This window comes from Hylobates moloch, unplaced genomic scaffold, assembly GCF_009828535.3.
Source record: "Hylobates moloch isolate HMO894 unplaced genomic scaffold, HMol_V3 SCAFFOLD_19, whole genome shotgun sequence".
NCBI classification, from domain to species: Eukaryota; Metazoa; Chordata; class Mammalia; order Primates; family Hylobatidae; genus Hylobates; species Hylobates moloch.
This window is the reverse complement of record NW_026652294.1, coordinates 68,641,319-68,654,139: the sequence shown is the minus strand read 5'-3', so window position 1 is coordinate 68,654,139 and position 12,821 is coordinate 68,641,319. Positions and strand designations below refer to the sequence as shown.

The following is a 12,821-nucleotide window of genomic DNA, read 5'->3' as shown; positions in this document are numbered from 1 at the left end:
ACTCAGATCTTGGAACGATGTATTTTTTTTAGTAAATACATGTCGAATACATACAACAGAAGAAAAGAGCAGAAAAGAGAAAGAAAAAAACAAACTATGACTTAAAATTTCACTGAATGTGAAGATAATTGTATCATTAAAATAACTGAGAAAGGGTAGAGATAAAAATCATAAGCTTCAAATATATATGACTTATGGTTGACAAAAATGACAGTTGAAAACTAAAGCCAAAATTTCTAACTAGGGTTAATGTGAAGATTTCAAGAGAAAATTTAATAGAGACCCACATATGCAAGTGTTTTAAGAAATCAAAGGCATAGTTTACCCATTAGCATTTGTTTAGAAAGATAAAGGTCACTGAAATAAAATTTGTATTTTAAGACATACATTTTCAGTGTTATATCATAAATTAGAATTTTATTTATTACAAATGGAAAAAGCTTTCCTGTAATACACCAAGATTAGTTTTAATAGGTTCAAGAATTGTTGATTTGTAACCTTAAGACTATTAGTGTTGTGGAAAATTAAATATAATTAGGTATTGCAGGAAAAAAGTGTTCATTGAAGTTTATATTTTATATGCCTTAGGAGATTAATTTTGCTTATTAGTTTTGTGATATTTAAGCACCGCTATAAACATCACAGATTTTGTAATAACCACTATATACTTAACCAGTACAAAATATTGGGCATTTCTATATTAAGTTAGAATATTTAAAAGCATTTCTACTTGTGATTTCACTGGGGGTACAACACAATGTAAGCTACACCCACTGCTGGAGGAGTAGCATGAAATAAAGAACTCTTTGGGCGAACACTTAAAACCCACCTAAATCAATCTTTGTGTTTTCTTTTCAGTATTACCTTCCATTATTACTACCCTTTATTATGAAAGCATTGTTAGCTGTCCTTTCCTAAGTGCCCTCTACATTCAAATTCACTATTTCTGTATGTACTATTCCCTACATCTGCAATGCCATTCCCAGCCCACACATCTGTCCTATTGGATTTATATCAAATTCAGCTTTCCTCAAGAAGCCTTCTCAGTTGTTTTAACACAAATTACTAGTCTGTCTTCTGGAAAACAATTGGTGTTTGATCTCTCCTTATCTTTTAGCACCTAACACTAATAGTAAGTTATGTAAAGAAATGCGTGTGTGTACATAATAACATACTATTTAGTATCTAAATACACCGTGCATCTATGATGGATAAATTACAAGAAGTATATTATTAATACCTATCTATTTTTCCCACACATCTAATGCAGTGCAATGTTCACAGATTCTTAATATTGTTTGAAATATTGCCTCTTTCTTTAGTTATTGAGAGCCATCTTTTTCAGAGTCAGTTTCATTCTTCTAGCCCTAGCTTATTTTCATGTCATTTGCATTTTCTTGAGATATGTGAATAAAGGACACAGGGGAAGAAAATGCAGTTGAGAGGTTGGTGAGTAGCAAGCTAATTCACTCAGATTTTACTACATATTGTTTGGAAGCCTAAGTTGTTTGGGTACAACTAACATAAAACTTGTTTTTATGTATTATAGGCGTATATTCTCAAATGACTAATGAACTCTGCTTCATGTGAACAACTTTTCATCTTCTGATCATTTTCCAATATTTTATTACAGTTTGAAAAATATTGTAGTGCTCCAGAAAATATAATGTCAACTGTTAAAATTCAACTTTACTACAGTTGTTGGCACTATTAAATAACTTTTGTTGCTGCATGATGTTAGCTGCAGCTTAAATTTCACATCATGAAGTGTTATTAATATTACATGGTTAGAATTAATTTCCAGATCAATGAATCAATGCTATCTTAATATTCTGTGCCTTTAAATTTCATACCACATTATTTTGTGAGTGGATTTCATAAAAGGAAGATGCTTTATGTTGCCAAGCTCATCATCTTGAGTTTTTGTCCAGAACTGAATTCCCTTTGTTATCAAAGGACAGAGAGAGCACCTTATAAACTATTGAACAATGCTGATTTGATGGGCAGGCAACTTACATTAAACTTAAAAGGAGGGAATTTTCTTTGCAAATACGTAAAGATCATTTACACAAAGTAAAGAGATATTTTACTATGGAAACAACAACAAAGACTCACAATGCCATAAAGTGGAAAAAATGATTAACATGGAAAATTCCATTGCTGCTGTTATTAGAATATTAACTAATCTGAATATTTTATTTGTAAACTTGACTAGTGATGCCTGACCTTGTATTTGGTGAAAGAAAATAAAGAACAAAGTTAATTTCACATCTAATACAGTAGCAGTCATCTCTCTCTCTATACACACACACACACACATGCACACACATACACAATTTGCATTTTGGAAGAAAACTTAATTTTTTGAAGCCACTTATTTTCTTTAAACTTAATGCTTTGGTAAGCTATCTATTATTTCACTTGGTAATATCAATTAGTTTTCACACTTATAAAGTGCTTAAACATTTGTAAAATATTTGTAAAAGGCTTTCACAAATACACTAGTTGATTTATAGCTTTGAAGAGAGTAGTGGTTCTCCCAACACGCAGCTGGAGATCTGAGAACGGACAGACTGCCTCCTAAAGTGGGTCCCTCACCCCCGAGCAGCCTAACTGGGAGGCACCCCCCAGTAGGGACAGACTGACACCTCACTCGGCCGGGTACTCCTCTGAGACAAAACTTCCAGAGGAACTATCAGACAGCTGAATTTGTGGTCTCACGAAAATCCGCTGTTCTGCAGCCACCGCTGCTGACACCCAGTATTTGGCTTTTTAAAACTTAATAATGGAGAGGGCCAGAAGAGAAAACCTTGTGTTTTGAGACAGAGTCTCACTCTGTCACCAGGCTGAAGTGCAGTGGCGTGATCTTGTCTCACTGCAGCCTCTGCCTCCTGGGTTCAAATGATTCTCCTGCCTCAGCCTCCCATGTAGCTGGGACTACAGGCGTGTGCCACCATGCCCAGCTAACTTTTACATTTTTAGTAGAGACAGGGTTTCACCATGTTGGCCAGGATGGTCTCAATCTCTTGACCTCGTGATCTGCCCACCTCAGCTTCCCAAAGTGCTGAGATTACAGGCTCAAGTCACAGCGCCTGGCCAAGAAAACACTTTTAAAGAGGCTTTTGAAAGAGACAGGGCCTGGATAAGGTTGAATTAATTATGGAGGATGCCCCTAGGAAGTTTAAATTTAAAAAGTTACATAGAGTTATGTGATGAATGTGGTCTACTTGTACACTACATCATGTTCTAAAACGAGAATATGAGTTATTTTGAAATTACAGCTGGTCTGTTTTATTTTGCCATAGTACTGCTCTGATTTTGGATGACATGGGTCACAATATTATGAGGACACCAGAGATAATGGACAGTACTCATACTGAAGGTTATACTCATTTACCACCTAGTTCAGGAGTCAGATACTCAATCTATAGGAAACAAAACAAAACAAAACAAAAAACACCAGAGCGTAGGAAGTAACATGAGATAAAGCAGAGCTATAGGAATACCCCACTTAGGGCTGTGAGCTCCAGGAGTATCTACCTGAAGTTACACAAACGAGAGCTCAAGGGAGGAAGGAAAAACCAGACATCTGCACTGGAAACAGTTTAGGAGACCTGCAGTGCATTTGGTATGTTGATCTAGTACACAATTAGAGTGTGGCTTTGGTTAGAGTCTCAGAATTGGGAATATCGAAGCCATGGATGTAAGTGAGATCATTCAAATAGAACACACACAGAATAAAAAGGGCAAGAATGGACCTGGAAACCACAGTCCATGGGGAAGACAAGAACAGAGAAGTCTGAGAAAGAGATTGTTAACAATATTTCTACAGAGTTTATTTTTAAAATGACATTTTCACACAAAAACAATTTCTTGTATGTTTGAGTTTTCAAATGTGAACAAATGTACAACTCATTCATGTGTCACTGAAACTGGATAAAGAATTGCAGAAAAAGCATTGAAACAGAAGTAACTTTCAATATTTGATAAAGGAAAATCTTATTGTGATTATATAATGTTGTAATTTTTATTTAAAATGCGGTATTTTAAAGTTTAAATATATGATGAACGATAGCATTGAGCATATCAGTATGGCTATTCTGCTTACCCTTGACACAAATATAATATTTAAATTTATGAAATATGTGTTATTTATACTTTTCCACAAAATGAAGTAGAATATAAGTGAGCGTAATATGTACGTTTATCCATTTAAACAGGTCAATTTTAATTATTATAAATACTTTTAAGAGCACATTTCTGCATGGTTACCCTTAAAGTCCCTACTCAAATTTCATTCCTTTTAAAGGACTTTATGCATTTACTATATAGGAATTACTACCTTGACTTGCCCGAATTTATAATTTTCCTTAGCATAAAATAAAAATATATTTAAATGTGCTTTTAACACAAACGGAATTTTACTTCAATTCTGTATTAAAACTTGATTTTATTCCCTCTAGAAAATATGGTGACTATTTTTTCACTACCCCATTATTCTTTTATCCCATTTTTATGAAACAATTTAAGTGACAATTTTCAAAATCAGAAGTTACTTTTTTCCGATAGGAAAAAATTCATTGTAAGAACAGGTTAAAAATTAAAAAACAATTAAAAATTACTATATTGGTCTCTTTCCTTTTATCTTTTTTCTCTGTATACACAAAAAAGTTATCTGATAAAGATATTTTAATCCAATTTCTAAAATTTAAATATATGCCTGCTCCTTCTTTCATGTCAGAAGTATTTTTCTCAAGTACGTGTTTTAATAGTTCCATAGAATTTTACTATTAGAAAAAAAATTTTATAAATTTTATACAAGTATATATTTGGGCTATTTATAACTTTCACTGGTATCACAATGACTATAAAAACATAATTCTGTTTAAATATTTTCAGATATTCCTAATTATTTACTTACATTAAATCACAAGATACAGAATTGCTGTGGAGGAGGGATTGTTAAGGTATTCGATAAATAGACCAAATACTTATTACATGTTTCTTGTATCTATTTTATAGCATTTGTCCTAGTACTGTTGATGAGTTTATCTTCTTTACTATTCTTTCTAACTGTGGAAGACAGATTCCATGTGAATTACCCATAAGTTATGTGTAGGCCTACCATGTAGTTCCTACAGTGTATAAAAATCATTTTAAAAAATAAGCTGTATAATACGTATATTTCATTCCCTAAACTGTTACTCTATTCAGTTTACCAACTTTCATATTAATGTTTCTACATGATGTGATGAATATATTCTGGCTATGGATTTCTGAAGGTACAGACTTGGAGTGGATCATAACTGGAATCGGAGGCAGAGTTCTTACCTCTTGTAATTTTAAGACTGGTAATCGAGGAGTCTTTTGAGTTATTGGATTATCTGCTTGCCCTTATTGCCTAACTCTGGAAATGACAAAACCTGAGGTCCTGAAGGGTTACTTGGCCCTCAGGTGATTACTACTAAGGTGGCACTCAACAGTGTGCCAGTTGAAATGCTTAATGACAACTCTGGTTTCCCACTCTGCATCACTACTACAAACAGCTTTCACTCTTATGAAGTTTCAGCATTTAGTCTACTTCTAGCTCAGGTATTTTGATCCTCAGTTCAGAAAGAAATCCATTCATAGTTACCGATTCTACAACTTGAAATTAAATGGATTAAAAAGTATATGCATTGACTTAAAGACACTATCGAATTTTAAAATTATACTATTTTAAAGAAATGCAGTGTTTTCGTATTTTGAAAGAGTAAAGGGGTTGATGGAGTTACATCATTAATTCTGTAGATAAAAGTCCAAAAAACACACATCTGCTGTCATGGAAAACTAGCAAACCCAGTCATACTGAACTCACCTGGAGCCGAAGCCCACTGCTTCCCTCGGTGCCAACATGCTGTCAGTCAGACACCTCTAACTGGAATATCACGGGGCCAGGAACTGCTTGCCTTTTATTTCTACCTGGAACAAAATATAGTGTCAGTCATTTCTTCGTGTTCCTTGAAGCACAATAAGATATTCATTATGTTATCTTTTCCTGTCACATTAGACACTCATTTATCAGGATGCTCAACACAAAGGAAAGAAGCATAAACTCTTCACCTCTATAATTTACACCTGAGGGATTAATATAGCACCTGTATAAGTCAAAGGGACCATCTATATTTTATCTCCTATACAATCTTCCTTATAAAAGGTTATTTATTACTTGAACGCAATCATTCCTATCCATTTGGTTTAGGTAATTGATGCGTTAATTTAGGAAGCCATTTTCTATATAGTGTCCTTGGAAACTGTAAATCAAAATACATTTTTAAACTCCAGAGAGAAGCTGATGTTGAAAATAATTCATTTTCTGAGTTTCTTTTTTTTTTAACCATGAAAAGGAATCTCAGTAGGAAACAGACTGTGATAATGCAATTGCATTAGTTTTATGCCTATGCTCTTTTTTCTCAACTTGAGAGACACTGATAAAGACCACTGATGTTTTCTCAAATGCACCAGAGTATTGCTACTATGGAAATAGACCGTTTGATCTCATGATAAAAATTATAGGCTTGACGAAAACCATAAAGTGGGGCTCCTATATGAATGGAATGTGCCAGGTAGGGTCTTGTACTGCCCACAAATAGAGCTACCGACCTTTAGTATTTTAGCCTTGCTCCAGCTTGGTAGACAACTGGGTGCTTGTAAGGAACTCTAAAAATGCAAGAGATGCGGCACTGTTGCAATCTTCTTGTGGTTTGTGCAGTCTTTGATTTGTCTAGGTCTGCCTCCCCAAGATTTGGAGTTTGTTGCTGAACTGAATTCATGATGAAGATCCTGCAATTTGCTGACCTCCTTTTTGATGCTCACTGCTTATCTGAATTTTCAAAACCAGGATTGACCAGGTCAATAAAACCTATTTCTTGATCTACCTGCCACAGTACCCGTTTACCTCTCATTGTACCTACTTGGTATTAATTGCTTGCTTGGATCATCACCTGATGCCTGGTAACACCCTCTGCAAATGAATCATGTGGCTCCCTGTATTTTGATAAATGCAGTGAAATCTGCCTTCTGGTGTCAAGCTTGGAACCACTTATTTTGTCTCGTCTTGCTATTACTCATTTAGCTTAAGAGCTTTTTCTATGCAGTGCGATGTGAAGGGCTCAAGAAAGTCCCACCAGTATTGCTTTATGTAAATCAAACCTTAAGAGCAAATATTGTCCTCTCCTTATAGCCTTTTTTAATCTCAGATCATTCTGGAATCCACTTTATCACATTCATTTCTTCTGCTACTGCCACAATAAACTTTCATCAGTTCTCACTTAGATGATAACTTCCTGAATATGGATCTTGTGAAAGCTGAAAACAGATGGCACTTTCAAATTAGGGTAACTTGAACAGAGCTTAATAAAAGAACCCATTTATAAAAGTGTGGGCTGTATGTGGGGAAACCACAAGGAAGGTATGATGGAGTTGATAACCACCTCTAGACTTGCAGGGATGAGGGAAGGGAGCAGTTACCAACATCTAGGAGTCAGATATATAGAGAGGGCCTCTTGGAGAGGAGCAATGATCTTGGTTTGGGAGTCACAGGTAGCATAAGATGGCAGCACAGACGGAAGTCTGAGGATAAAGGATAAACCCCTCTCATCTTCTCCCTTACCTCTGGTTTCTTGACTAGACTACCTATGGGACAAACCTCACTGGAAGCCTGAGTGCTTTGGAGCCTGTCAATGAACTCCATCAGGCTAGTTGCCAGGGGAATAGGAAGGAAAAAGAAAAAGTGACTCTAGAGGAAAAATAGAAGAGATCCAGTTAACACTCTTATGCATACTTAATGGGGTTTGAAATTAGATTTGGGTCCTATCTCTATCTAGATGTATAATTCTAGACAGATAACTTTTATAAATCTTGGTATCATTATCTGTACAACAGAGATAATAATACATTCTTCAGAGTTTTGTTAAATTAAATGGCATAACATACCTAGAGGCTATAATATTAACAAAACTGACAGTAGCTCTCCTGTTGAAATACAAAAATAAATCAACAAACACATATATGCTCCAGTCATGCTGAGCTCTTCACCACTTGTTCTAATTGGTCATGTATTTTCAAACTTCTGCACTTTCATAAGGGTTGTTCCCTCCACTTAAGAATGATTTCTCTTCTTCCTACATCTCAACGCTGATTTGCCTAGAAAACTCTTCCTCATATTTTACAATCTATGAGATATGATCTGAAGGCTTTCTCCAGCTTTTTAATCAAGAAAAGGTGACCATTCCCTTTTTGTTCTTCCGTGGAACACAGCTCTCCACAAATCACTTAGACCTGAGGGTGGGCAATCTTTTGGCTTCCCTGGGCCACACCAGAAAAAGGAGTTGTCCTGGACTACACATAAGATACACTAACACTAATGATGGCTGATGAGAAAGAGAAAATTCCAAAAAAAATCTCATGTTTTCTCAGGTTTTAAGAAAGTTTGTGAATTTGTGTTGGGCTACACTCAAAGCCGTCCTGGGCCACATGCTGCCTGTGGGCCACAGGATGGACAAGCTTGATTTAGATCATGCCTGGCTTCCTATATGACTATGCGGGAAGGGAAAAGCTATGTCTGACAGATTTGTATGCTCAAAAGGTGGTTCATAGCCAGGTTCTTAATATTCAATAAACATTAAGTGAATGAAGAAATATGTGTATCTTTTTGTTTTAGACAGTCTCACTCTGATGCCCAGGCTGAAGGGCAGTGGCATGATCTCGGCTCACTGCAATTTCTGCCTCCTGGGTTCAAGTGATTCTCCTGCCTAAGCCTCCCGAGTAGCTGGGATTACAGGCACCCAGCACCACGCCTGGGTAATTTTTGTATTTTTAGTACAGATGGAGTTTCGCCGTTTTGGCCAGGCTGTTCTTGAACTCCTGACCTCAAGTGATGCACCTGCCTCAGCCTCCCAAAGTGCTAGGACTACTGGCGTGAGCCACTGAGCCCAGCCAAATGTGTGTATCTATAAAAAATTTGTCACAATGTAAGGAAAGGGTTCAGTAACTTCAATCCTCTTTTCCCAAAGGACAGATCGGCCTGTGACAACTGGTGCATGGTAGATAGTAGAACAACTCTGAAGAAGAGGTCCCAAAGGAAACTCCAGTCACTTTTGTAACTTTTCTCTGGGAAGACTTGCTGGAAAATTCATGTCATTCATTCCAAGGTTGCCAAAAGCACTACAATTAATTGATTTCCAGAAGAAAAATCAGTAGTTACTAGCTAACTATGACAACAAATAATTCTCTGTATATCTCATGTATTTGAATGATTTAAAATAAAGAGCTGAATCTCCAATATTTTCTAAAAGCCCAGCCAAAAGTTCTACCCCACAATTGTTAAAATATCTATCCCGTTTTGTGACTAGGTAATGAATTCCTCTGAGTCACGAATCTAAGCCACAGGAAATAGTGCACAGGACAAAATATTACTCTCACACTTTCTTCCATCCTTCCCATTTCCCACCCTCACCAAAACTACATTGATTGGCATCTGTGTGTCCTTGCAAAATTTCCTTCTGGAAATACGAATGAATAAGACCATACATATATTCTTATTCTCCACCTTCTTTAAAAAACTTGAAGGATTTACCAGTATTATGGGCCTTACTTTTTTCACTTAAAGTTAGGGGGGTATTATATCAGTAAATAAAAAGCATCTTTGTCATCTTCATTCTTTTCAGCTTCATGTTTTTCTACTTTTCTGATATACCATAATTTAACCAGCACTCTCCCCAAAACGATTTAAAAAACCCCTTTACCTATTAAAGAGTTTATAATAAATTACTATTTATGCATCAATTTGTATATAAGATATACATCTGTAGAAGAGATTTTTGTAAGTATGTGTAGGAAGGCCAAAGGGCAAATGAATCTGTAACTATCAGATATAGTGCCCAATTTCCTTCCTTGAGAATCAAACCAATTTGTGCTTCTACCAACAATCTACAAGACTGCTTGGGTGGGCCGACTTCTACAATTTTGCAAATCTTATAGGTGAAAAGTTTCATATCAATGCCATTTTAATTAGCATTTAAAAAATTGTAAGGTAGTTTGAGCATGTTTTCATAATATTTAAAGCCATTTGTGTATATTTTCCTGTGAAATTTCTGTTAATAGCTTTGCCATTTTTTATCCAAGTTGCAATTTATAACATTCTTCATCATCTTATGCATTTTCAAACTGAATGAAAGCCATTAACTACATCAGCAAAACATTGCTCTGAGTTGTTTTTTTTTAAAGCTTTTGTCTCAAGTTTTTCTTGCAATCCCATATATGAAAACTGAAAATCACAAAGAGGTGCCACAGTGCCCTCTGGTGGCAGTCTGCTCCATTGCATCTTCCCTGCACTAACTCTTGGGGCAAAAGCTGAAGGTGGCTATAGCTTGATGTCAGTCTTACACAGGCTGTTAGCCTACCCAAGTCTCCTTGGTCCTGAGACAATATGGTAGTACAATCATACTCAAAATGAAGAAATATTAGATCTGTTTTAACCCTTAAAGAACCAGGTTAGTACCTGGAACTTGTTAGATATCCTAATAGGCAGGATTTATCTCCTTCCTAGTTGTTACAAAAGATGGCCTTGGAATATTTTGTCAGAGGGCTGCAGTGGAGGTTTGTTCTAGGCAGTCAGGCTCTGCTTCATTTTTCCCTGTACAGTAGTCAAACTACAAGGGCTATGATCACTCTCTGGAATTTTTAGTATTCAATTTATCACAATGTAAGGTCAGTAAGAAGTTTGAAACTCATTCATTCATTCTCAAAATATTTGGAATACTATATGTAGTGTTCTAAGTATTTGTCAATTATGTTATTGAACAAATGGAATACTATATGTAGTGTTCTAAATATTTGTCAATTATGTTACTGAACAAAAATTACTGTCTTCATGGAACATATCTTCTAGTTGGAGGAGACAATGAACTGCAAACATGTAATTAAGCAAATAATATGCTATATTAGAAGATATTAGAAGCTGTGAGTTTGTGGCTGTTGGATGGTGATATTTTAATTTAAAATAAAAAATAAAAAAGTGTAGTCATTCCAAGAAAGCAACATCTGAGTAAGAATTTGAAGGAGGTACAGAAGCTAATTGTGCAGTTCTCTAGAGGAAGAGCCTTCTAGGAAGTAGAAACAGCCTTAAGCCCATAGCATGCTGGGTTAAGGACAGTAGACAACTGAAAAATCCTTTTACAGGACTAAAGGATTCTTTTTTTCCAAGCTGCTGGGTGTGCTCCTGGACTGCTAGCCCCAGCTCTCATCCCAATCTGCAAATTGCCCTAAGTTGTCCATGCTCCTTCACCAGTGTCTCACTAAATATGTCTTCCTGCATATTTCATTAACAGCTCCATTTTACTTTTTGTTGATTTTTATCTTCATGTCAGAGTATCTAAAATTTGGACTACTCAAGGCTTTAGTCTTTCCTTTTAAATGAGCCCAACGACTGGTAAATATAGAGGAAAAAGCCCTAGCCTGTTAGTCACAAGACAGAAAACCTTCCAGCGACGTTGGCTGAAGCCTTTGTTGAGATTGCACTGCAGCTCATCTGTCCTGTTTGCCCATTCTTGCTTTGTTCCCTTCCCTTTCACAGATGTCAATCACTACAAAACTCGTTGGCAACCTATAGTAGATATCTACTTATAGTAATCTGTCTCAGTCCACCTATTTGAGGAGCAGTAAGGCATCCGGTGTGCAACTGACAACTCGATACAACATTTACTCATTATTTCCATAAACATTTTTTGAGTATCTACTATATGCTAGCACTAAGGTTGACACCTAAAATACAAGAGTACAAATAAAATGCACATACATTTCTTTATCCATATAAAGTTTTAATTACAGTAGAGAGTACAACAATTAAATAAGATTAATAAAATACATCATATAATATAGCAGTAAGTGCTAAGGAGAAAAGACAGCAAAATGATGTAAGATATATCTGGGAAGAAGTTGTGGTTTTTTTTTTTAATATGGGAATGAGGTAAACTCTTACTAAGGCAACATTTGAGTGAAGACCTAAAGGAAAAAAGGGAGTCAGGCATGTGTATGACTGGGCGAAGAGTATTCCAAGAATAGGCCACATGAAGAGCAAAGTCTAAGAAGAGAGCATGCATAGATTGCTTAAAAACAGCAAGAAATCCAGCTTTTTTTTTTTTTTTTCCAGTGGATTGAATGAGAGAGACACAGAGGAGAGTAGGTCAGGGTAATGAGGAGACACATAATCTAAATTTGAGTAGGTTATTTTAGAAACTGGAGACATTAGCTTTTACTTCAAATGAAATGGAAAGCCAGTGGAGTATTTTTGAGTAGAAAGCAGACAAGATCCAATTTCGCCAGATGTAGAGACGAGACTGAAGGAAGTTAAAATGAGAAGCAGAAAAACAATAAAAAGGGCTATTGTAAAAGTCTAGAAAGGAGATGGATATGACCAGAGAAGTAGTGGAGAGGTGTTGAGAGGTAGCTAGAATATGGATATGTCTGAAGGTAAAAAGAATTTGTGAGCAGATTTGATGTGGTATGTTAAAAGAAATTGATAAACTATAACTGTACAGTTTTGGATCTAGGTAAGAGGTTACCATTTTTCAGTTAAAGTGGATTACCAAGATAGTGGCTTGGATGGGATTATTAGGACATCCATGTGGAAGTGTCAGTTGTAAGATGCCCATTAGGCATTTGAATAAAACTAATAGGGAGGTAAATAAATCTGAGATTAAGGGGAAAATATGCCTGGAAGCATAAATTTGAAAGTTATTAGGATATAGGTGGTATTATAAACATTGAGATCACATGAGGTC

The 12,821-nt window shown here is 35.8% G+C and overlaps 1 protein-coding gene across 16 annotated transcripts in view; it reads right to left on the bottom strand.

The window, feature by feature from the left end:
* Positions 1-12,821, bottom strand: part of PTPRD (protein tyrosine phosphatase receptor type D) — a 2,332,625-nt gene that overhangs the window by 1,631,629 nt on the left and 688,175 nt on the right. For all 16 annotated transcript variants that reach the window (XM_058431780.1, XM_058431782.1, XM_058431784.1 and 13 more), the window contains exon 4: positions 5,858-5,961. The gene's annotated coding sequence lies outside the window, so the exon portion shown is untranslated. The remainder of the gene's footprint in view (positions 1-5,857; positions 5,962-12,821) is intronic.